This window comes from Chiloscyllium plagiosum, chromosome 50 (genome assembly GCF_004010195.1).
Source record: "Chiloscyllium plagiosum isolate BGI_BamShark_2017 chromosome 50, ASM401019v2, whole genome shotgun sequence".
In the NCBI taxonomy this organism is placed as follows: Eukaryota; Metazoa; Chordata; class Chondrichthyes; order Orectolobiformes; family Hemiscylliidae; genus Chiloscyllium; species Chiloscyllium plagiosum.
In genome coordinates this window covers 3887050-3897483 of record NC_057759.1, presented here as the reverse complement: position 1 = coordinate 3897483, position 10434 = coordinate 3887050, and the positions used below count along the sequence as shown (strand labels likewise).

The window sequence follows — 10434 nt, the reverse complement described above, 5'->3', positions numbered from 1 at the left end:
CCAAATGTCTTATAAATGTTGTAGCTGTAACTACATCTACACTTTCCTTTGGCAGTTCCACCCCGACACCAATCACACTCTATGTTTCAACCGTCGCCCCCAAGTCTCTTTTAAATCTTGCAACTTTCTAATTTCACCTTTGCCACTAGTTTTGAATTCCACTCCCCCAGAGAAAATATCTTGGCTATCCCCCATATCTATGTCCCTCACTTCTTTAAGGTCACCACTCAACCTCTTCCACTCAAGGGAAAGAGATCCCAATCTACCAAGCCGCTTAGTCTCACTCATATCCTCCAGTTCCGGAAACAGGTTGCAAATCTTTACTGCACCCATTCCAATTTAATGATATTATTCCCATAGCAGGGTGACCAGAACTATCTACAGTACTATAAAGGTGTCCTTATTAAGCATAACATCAAATAAGAAGCATTGTTCTTTGTCCTATTGAACTTTCGAGTGTTACAGTTGCAATTGGAAATTGTGTAAATTCGAGACAGTGTGATATATTTTCCCCTTTAATCCATTTTTTACTCAATTAGTTTCAGTTAACTAAGTCTATGTAAACCTTTGATTTCTCATTCCTCGATCCATAAGTTCAATGTTTGTTCGCACTTCCTTTAATGATGAGCACATCAGACTATCACCACATGGTTGAATATTGTTTCACAATGGACTGTGGTGCCCAAATATTTTGTCAGGGCAAATGCAAGAAATCCTCAAAAACAGATGAAAATATGTTATGCATTTCAGCAACTGAGCAGATGGAAACATAACCCTATACTTTCTCTTTCAAAGACAATTGTATGGCCAAATTAACATCGAATTGCTAACTAACGTGCACAAGGAGATGATGGCCTAGTGGTGTTTTTGCTAGAATTATTAATCCAAAAACTCAGCTAATGTTCCGGGGAACCTGGGTTCAAATACCACTACAGTAAATGGTAGAGTTTGAATTCAATACGATAAGACAATCAGGAATTAAGAATTGAAACCGCTATCATTGGAAAAAAGATATCTGCTTCTTTCATTCCCTTCAGGGAAGACAATCTGCCATCCTTATCTGGTCTGGCCTGCATTTGGCTCGAGACCTAAAGCAAGGTTGACTCTGAATTACCTTGTGAAATGGTTTAGCAAGCTAATCAGTTCAAAGGCAACAATGATATCCCTGACGGGATATATCCTAGGATTATGTGGGAAGCAAGAGAGGAAATTGCAGAGCCGTTGGCAATGATCTTTTCGTCTTCACTGTCAACGGGGGTGGTACCAGGGGACTGGAGAGTGGCGAATGTTGTGCCCCTGTTCAAAAAAGGGAATACGGATAACCTCGGGAATTACAGGCCAGTTAGTCTTACTTCAGTGGTAGGCAAAGTAATGGAAAGGGGACTGAGGGATAGGATTTATGAGTATCTGGAAAGACACTGCCTGATTAGGGACAGCCAGCACGGATTTGAGGTGTAGGTCTTGCCTTACAAGTCTTATTGAATTCATCGAGGAGGTGACCAAGCATGTGGATAAGGGTAGAGCAGTGGATGTAGTATACATGGATTTTAGTAAGGCATTTGATAAAGTTCCCCATGGTAGGCTTATGCGGAAAGTCAGGAGGCAGGGGATAGAGGGAAATTTGGCCAATTGGATAGAAAACTGGCTAACCGGCCGAAGGCAGAGAGTGGTGGTAGATGGTAAATATTCAGCCTGGAGCCCAGTTACAAGTGGAGTTCCGCAGCAATCAGTTCTAGGTCCTCTGCTGTTTGTAATTTTTATTAATGACTTAGATGAGGGAGTCGAAGGGTGGGTCAGTAAATTTGCAGATGATACGCTTCAAAAAGAAGGGAAGGGAAAACACTTGAAAACTGAGATGAGGAGGAATCTCGTCAGCCCGAGCGAGGGGTGAATCTGGGGAACACATTGCTGCAGAGGAGTGTGGAGACCAAGTGAGTGTTGTTCTTAAGACAGAGATAGAGAGGTTCTCGATTGATCAGGGGATCATGAGTTATGAGTAATTGGCAAGAGAAAGGTTTGTAAAACTCAATCAGCTCAGATTGAATGGCATCCATGATTTAAAAGGTTTAATTCTGTGACTATATCTAATGGACTTACGTTCTCATGGGTATTCATGTGACGCCTTCACCAAAATAGTTAGCTCTACACTGAATTTGCTTATTTGCTGCTTGTTTATTTGTCTTCTATTTCAAGCCATTCCCTGTTCTATGATATAACCACAGAACAGTCTCTATGTGTGTGCAGAGACCCATAACCTGGGCTCCATTCAGCAGAAACTTTCACAATGTTTGTAGGATGCCCATAAGCTAACATTTTGCCATGCATTCCATGATATTATGGCAATAAAATGCTCTTTTGCTAAACTTTCCGCAGGGGAGCAAAAGGATCTGACAAAACACACTGTTCACGTCTACGCAACAGGGGTTTAATGCTCGAAGTGGGAATCGATTCACTTGCTTTTTCTAATATTTCTTCAGAAGATGGGTTACAAAGTGTGATTCTGCTGTTAATCACCGGTACCTTGTCCCAAGCTCCTCCTTCTCTCTCCCCCATACACATTGAGGAAACTCCGAAGCTTCTCATCCAATCATATATGGTGCGAGAGGCCCTTGGGCCCGTTGAATCTGTACTGCCTAATACTGTTATAAATTTACAGCTGCCGCACTTCACAGCCCATTGCCATGGATTATTATTATCCTTTAGGGAAAGGACTTTATCTGGTGCAGCCGAACTGTGTCTCCAAACCCAAACAATCCACGTTCATCCTAACTGTCCCTCTGAGCAATTAGAATAGACAAATGTTATGTTTGCAAGAAACAACAGTCTGTAAAGAATATTAGTTTTATCTATGCAAGGTTTGAGATAAGAATTACAAGAGAGAAAGTGAGTATGGCAGATGCTAGAGATCAGAATCGAAAACTATGGCGCTGGAAAAGCAGAGCAGGTCAGGCAAAATCTGATGAGCCGGACAGTCTATGTTTCGGGCATAAAACCTTCTTCAGGGATGTGTTGTTGGGAGAAGAAGAAGAAAGATAATTAGCATGGTGGGAGTAGGAATGGGGTAAGGTAGCTTGGAAGGTGATAAATAGGTGCAAGCAGCAGGGCTAAAGATGATAGATCGGAAGGCAGGGTGGAGTAGATAATGGGAAGGAAAAAAGATGGACAGGTAGGACAGTTCAAGAGAGCGATGCGAAGTTTGAATGTTGGATCTGGGATGAGGGGGGGGAAGGAAAATGACGAAACTAGCGAATTCTATGTTGATTCCGTGTGGTTGCAGGGTTGTACGTTGGAAAATGAGACATACTTCCTCCAGTCATCGCGTGGCTTGAATTTGACGGTTGATGAGGCCCAGGATTTGCATGACCTTGGCCAAGTGGGAGAGGAGGTTGAAGTAATCAGCCATATGGCAGTGAGGTTGTTCGGTGTGTGTTTCCCAGAGATGTTCTCGGAATCTTTCTGCGACTTGAGGAGACCACATCAAGAGCAACACAGTGAATCAGGTGTGTGAAGGTGCAGGAAGAATCTGTGCCTGATTAGGAAGGATCATTTGGAGCCTTGCGTGGAGGTGAGGCGGGAGTGCGGGCACAGGTTTTACACCTCTTGTGGCGGCAAAGCAGCGTTTCAGGTGTGGACATTATGATGGTTGGGCACGTGCACATAACAAGGGAGTGATAGAGGTAAAGGTCTCTGTGGAACACAAGTAAGGGCAGGGAGGAAATTATTTCTCTGGTAGTGGGGTCTGATTGGAGGTGGCAGAAATGACTGGATATGTACTGTTTCTGCAGATGAGTAGAGTGGAAGCTGAGGACGAGGGCAGTTCTATCCTTGTTTTGGTTGGAGGGGTAGGGTTCAAGGTTGGAGGTGCGAGAAGTGGATGAGAAGTGCTGGAGGCCCCTGTTGACCACCTGGGGGGGTGTTTGTTGCAGTTCTTGAAATAGGAGGTAATCTGTGATGCCCTGGGGTGGAATTGCTCCTCCTTGGAGCAGATACGGCAGAGGTGGAGGAATTGGAAGTTAGGGATAGCGTTTTTACAAAAGGGAATGTCGGAGGAGGTGGGCTTGAAGTAGATGTCCATGTTGAGTTGCTTGCTGGATATGGAGACAGAGGTGTTTTGGAAGGGGAAGTAGGTGTCAGAGGTGGTCCAGGTGAACTTGAGGTCAGGGTGGAAGGTGTTCACAAAGTTGAAGAATTGTTCAGCCTCCTGATGGGAGCATGAGGTGGTTCCAAAACAGTCATTAGTATAGCAGCGGAAATGTGAGGAATGGTGCTGGTGTAACTGCGGACGGTGGACTGTTCCATGTATGCAACGAAGAGGCAGACATAGCTGGGGACTATGTGGATGCCCATGAATCCAATTTTTGTCTGAAAGGAATGGGAGGAATTGAAGGAGAAGTTGTTTCGGGTGAGGAGCAATTCCACCAATATAATGTGTGCCATTGGAGCAGTTCTGCTTAGGTCAGCAGATAGGAAGAAATGGAGGACTTGGACGCAGATAGGCATGTGTATGGACTGGATGTCCATGGCGAAGATATGGTAACTGGGGGCTGGGGAATCAATGTCATGGAGGAGTTGGACAGCGTGGGTGGCATGTGGAGAGTTCCTGGGCGAAAGCGGAACAGGAAGGTTCAGATATGCGGAGATAAGTTCGGTTCGGCTGGATCAGGTGCCGATGATGGGTCAACCGGGGCATTCAGGGTTGTGAATCTTGGGTTGGATGCAGAACCAGGCAGTGTGGGTTCCTGGACAATGAGGTTGGAGGCTGTGGATGGGAGATCCATTGAGGCGAGGAGGTTATGCTTGGTCTGAGAGATGATGGTTTGGTGATGGGAGGTGATGTCATGGTCGACGGGGAGTAGGAGAATGTGTCCGCAAGTTGGCAACTGGCTTCAGTGTTGTAGGCGGCAGTATCTCAAAATTCCACTGAATTACAAGAACCAACCAGTCACTTGCATTCAGCAAAACAGCAACATGTTAAAAATTTACTTGTGGGACATGAGACTTTGGGACAGGCAACAATGAAAAATGTGCGAGCAGAGGCTGATAGCCATGTTCAATATCCATGGCGATGGCCTCAACCGAGACCTTGGGTTCATGTCACATTACAGGTGACGCCACTCCACAATTGTCCAAGCAGAACTTGATAGCCAAGTTCAGTAGCCATGGGGATGGCCTCAGCTCTGACCTTGGGTTCATGTGACACTACAGGTGACCCCACTGCACTACACACACACACACACACACTCATGCACAAGCTCTCTATCATATGCTCATACAGACACACCCACATGAGGACCCTCTCACTGATTCATAGCCCTTTACACTCACACTCATACACATACCACACTCTCTCACAGACATTCATACCCCTCCACACACACACACCCATATGCACACACATACATATAGGTTTGTGGGGTGAACTTACACTTGCAGAATTATATTGTATTTTGTTCAAAAACTGCATGAATCCATGTAAGATTCTGGAAATCCCTTTTTGAGAAATAGAACCAGTCTTAACATTGGGGCACACAGCCTCACGCAGGGCACCTCACACCTTCAATGCATTATCTGAGCCGACATGGCCCCTATTGTTGAGGTTCAACTAAGAATGTAACTTTTAAAAAAGTTCTGGGATTTATATATGAAAGAACTGAAACCAACGTGGTCATTCTCAAAGATGAGAAATGAAACAAACAATCCAGATCTTTTTCAATATATAATTTCAGTTATATCACACTGTAGACTTTGGTAAAAAATCTGTGTCTTACGATCTTTTACTCCACAACCACCTGATGAAGGAGTAGGGTTCTGAAAGTTCGCGCTTCCAGTTAAACTTGTTGGACAATAACTTGGTGTTGCGTGATTTTTAACTCCAGATTTGTCCTGAGTTCAAATTTTACCAGCTACCACTGTGAGATATCAATCCAAATCCTCAGACTATTAACCTGAGTGTTACATTTCAGCAACATTAAATTTATACCACTGCATCAATAAATGGCAACAATCATATTCAATACGCTCAACATAAAGGTTCCGTGCATTCTCAAAACAAAGGGTGAGGTTTTGTTTCTTGGTCTGACCGTCACTAAGCTATGAAAAGTCAGGTCGAAGGACCATAGTTCAGCTGATAGGTGACTGAAACCACGATAGATCACAAAATGATTGGATGGACAAGTTAACTCAGCACCACATTTCTCTTGTTGTATTCTGTTTCTTCCTAGTCATCTCCTTTATGCTCATTTCATATTTTTTCCTGTGGTTCTCAAGATCTTCCTTCAGAAAGAGGAGTGAATGGTTTGATGTCTACAGTATTGTGTGCAATGGCTAAATCTTTGAGCATGCCTGATGGGCAGCCAAAGTTAAATGTTGACTCCTGACTTATTCCAGAAGATGTCACGTCCCAGTGCCATTATCAGTTGGCTATTAATCCCGGATGTAAATCATAACATGCCTTCAAATCCTACCATGGCATCTTTGAGAATGACCATGTTGGTTTCAGTTCTTTCATAGATAAATAAAGGAGCATTTTAAAAGTTATATTCAATTAAAATAAAACCTGGAATTCAGAGTTTAATGACGATCATTGTAGTAAAATCCTGTCTGATTCACTCCTGTCCTTCAGGGAAGGAAATCTGCCACTCCTACCTTGTGTGGCCCACATGTGACTCCAGACCCGCAGGAATATGTCTGACCCTTAATTTCCCTGCAGCTAATTAAGGATGGTGAGTAAAATCTGCCTGACCAAGCCGGAGAACCCCGCATCACATGAATGTTTGAAAAGAAAATCAACTTTAAAGATAGCGTCAGAAATAACAGGAAATATTCAAAAGGTCAGGAAGCATATGTGGAGGTAAAGCAAAGTTAACGTTTTCCATCCACTCACCCTTCCTCAGAACTGCTAGTTTTGAGGAAACGTTTTAGTACATTCACTGCAGAACTATTTGTGGGTGGGGGTGGTGGTGGGTAGAGGGGGAAGGAGTGAATGATAGGTGGAGTGAGGTCGAGAAAGAGTGAAAAGCACTTTGGCGGACAAAGGAGTGGGTGAAGGTCAGCCTGGGAGAATAAATGGCTGCTCATGGGGACTGACAAAATGGCTGAAAATAGGTTTGTGGTAGCAGCTTTGTGTGATGACAAGGCCTGGAGTGAGAGGTTGAGAGAAGGACATTGGAGTAAGGAATACATATATACTAATGGCAAAAGTGACTACCTTCCAATTGCCTGCCATTTCAGCACCCCAATGTTCGAACACGGCCAACAATTCCATAGAACATAGAACATAGAACATAGAACATAGAACATAGAAGAATACAGCGCAGTACAGGCCCTTCGGCCCTCGATGTTGCGCCGATCCAAGCCCACCTAACCTACACTAGCCCACTATCCAATGCCCGCTTAAATGCCCATAATGAGGGAGAGTCCACCACTGCTACTGGCAGGGCATTCCATGAACTCACGACACGCTGAGTAAAGAAAAACTCCTAATCATCTTATACACCTCTATCAAGTCACCCCTAAACCTTCTTTTCTCCAATGAAAACAACCCCAAGTGCCTCAGCCTTTCCTCATACGATCTTTCTACCATACCAGGCAACATCCTGGTAAACCTCCTCTGCACCCGTTCCAGTGCCTCCACATCCTTCCTATAGTATGGCGACCAAAACTGCACACAATCTCGGGGCATTGCTGCAGTGTTCCACAAGCGAATCTCAGCACAAGCGGGAAGCTCAGGATAGGCTGGAAGAACAATATAGGCTGGAAGGACAGCACAAACTGGAAGAACAGCATCTCACTTTCTGCTTGGGCACCCTGCAGCTGTCCGGACTCAATATCAAGTTCAAAAATGTTACTTCCTGCGCACATTCTCCCTGTGTCCTTATCCCAGTCCCCACACACAATGGTCAGAAGAAAGGTCACTGGATCCAAAGGGTTGACTCAGCTTTCTCTTCAAAACTGTAGACTGATCTGCTGGGTTTCTCCAGCAATTTTGGATTTTGTTTCTGATTCCTAGCATCTTCGCTTTTTTTTAAATTTTGGGACTAAAATCTTCTCACACCTTCTCCGATTCACACACAAAGTAAAAGTGAGGATAATATATCTTACTGAAAACAGTCAATGATAGAAATCACAGCGAGTCAGGCACCATCCACTGAGACATGGCAAGCTAAGCTTTGAGTCTAGATGACTCTTCACCACAGCTGAAGAAGTGTGGAGAGGGTCAGCATTTATGTTATAGCATGGAAGAGGGATGTGTGGATACTGGGTGTAGGGTGCTGATGGAGAAACGATGTTGATAGTTCAGATTAAGTGATTGGAATGTGAGAATGACTGAATAATAGTATGTTGAACAATGTGGAGCTAGAAAAGAAGAGCCAGTCAGGCATTATCGGAAGAGCAGGACAGTCGATGTTTCAAGCATAAGCTCTTCAACAGGATTGGTATGTCTCATGTGATGATGATGTCCTTGGCTTTCTTTTTATTTTCAGAGAGATCGTAAAAGCAATGATCGCAAAAAGTCAAGTTTTGAAGGTTTTTAGGACCAATTTGAATGCAGGTAACAGATACTGCCTCAGACAAAGGTTTTCACGTATTATAATTAGAAAAAAAACATTTGTACAATGAAAGGGGCCTGTTCTCCCAGCTCAGCCTCTGTCCGGTTTGGTTTGGTTTTAGTAAGCAGTCATTGTGCAGTTGTTAGAGCCAAAGAAGCAGGTCCATGTTGATGCACCCACTCTCTGACATCTCTCCAGTGCGAACCTGTATTTGATTTTACCTTTTGTGCCAAGGCCTGTATATGGAAATTGTTACAATTAGTGGAATAGCGTCAATATGTTCGGGACAGTCTTGTGATTCATTCAATTATCTTGCAAAAGAAGTCTGTTTTGTTTAAAACTAAGTGATATGATTGGATGCATCACCCCTGGAATATCCGCTGTACACCTACTTAAAGCACTTATCAAAGTTCAGGTCTGGACTACTTTCCTGAAATGTTTTGAGGGAATCCGGCCTGGTCCCTAACATTCCTGCCAAGCTTGAAAGGATAGACAGTCCCCATTTGAATGAGCATAATGCCAAAAAAAAGACAAGCTAAAAGAAAGGGAAGGAATGGGTTCACAATTTGAAGATGTTAAGATCAATATCAAGTCAAAACGGCTGTAAAGTGACTAGTCTGAAGATGAGATGTTGTTCCTTCAGTTTACAATGTGATTCACTGGAACGCTGCAAAATGCCAAGGACAGACAAATGGGCATGCGAGCAGGAGGCTGTGATAAAATTACTGGCTGCAGAAAGGTTGGGTCCTGCTTGTGCACACACCTGAGGTGTTCTGTAAAGTAACCACCCTGTCTGTGTTTGGTTTTGCCAATGTAGAGTATGCCACATTGGTTGCAGCGAGTTGAATACATAATATTGGACAAGGTACAGGTGAGATACTGCTTCACCTGTAAAGGTTGTTCAGCCATAGAGTCCTACAGCATAGATACAGGCCCTTTGGCACAAACTGGTCCATGCCGAGAAAAATCTCCACCCACTCTACCCCCATCTCCCTGCACTTGGCCTGTATCTTTCTAAACCTTCCTATCAATGTAATAGTCCAAATATCTTTTAAAAGTTGTTATTTTACCCATCTCAACCATTTCCAGAACGTTATATCATCTGATGGCAGATATTTGACACAGATTATTTAATGAATGGGAAATTGGATGTAGATAAATTCAAGAGAGGAAAGAAATGAACTATTATCCAAGGTGCAGGATTGAGGGAATCACTCCCTGTTGGCTATGTTTGACCATAAAAGAATCTTTCCTTGCTACATGATATGATAGCACTGCTAAAATCTGTGATTCCGCATTCTGAACACTAGGGGCTGTGACAGTATGCTTTGACTCTCTCTCTCTCTCTCGCTCTCTCTCTCTCTCTCTCTCTTTTCTTTTCCTCTCAGCTAAATGCAAGGGACAATTGCAATAAGGCCACTTATTGTGGGTATGCCATAAATGTTGATATGTTGCCTTCAATTAGATATTCCGTCTGTCAGGAGTGACATATGTGCAATGTTGTACGATGTCCACCACTTTTATTTTATAGAGAAAAGTTTCCAGACTCGGTTCGGTCTTATGCAGACTCAGAGGGAGATGCAATTCCAAGAAGCACTGATTTCCACCCAGCTGAAACTGCAATACAGTTTTGTTTCTGTGCATGTTTTCAGTTCTAATTGTGTTACAATTACAACACCACTTTCACACATCTTGGAAAAATGAAACACCCCACTGGCTACAATACGAGATTAAAAGATAATGAAAAAGTGAAGTAACATAAAGATTCTTGCAGAGTTTGTCAGTGTGGTACACGCGCTATGTGGGGCAAGAAGCATTATGAGAGGCTGCTGACTTCAGGACTGTTTCTTTTCTTGGAATAATTCACCCCATCCTTTCTTGACAC

General features: G+C 43.5%; 1 protein-coding gene across 1 annotated transcript in view; it reads left to right on the top strand.

The window, feature by feature from the left end:
• Window positions 1-10434, top strand: part of LOC122544514 (basement membrane-specific heparan sulfate proteoglycan core protein-like) — a 172520-nt gene that overhangs the window by 121988 nt on the left and 40098 nt on the right. The gene's annotated exons all lie outside the window — the stretch shown is intronic.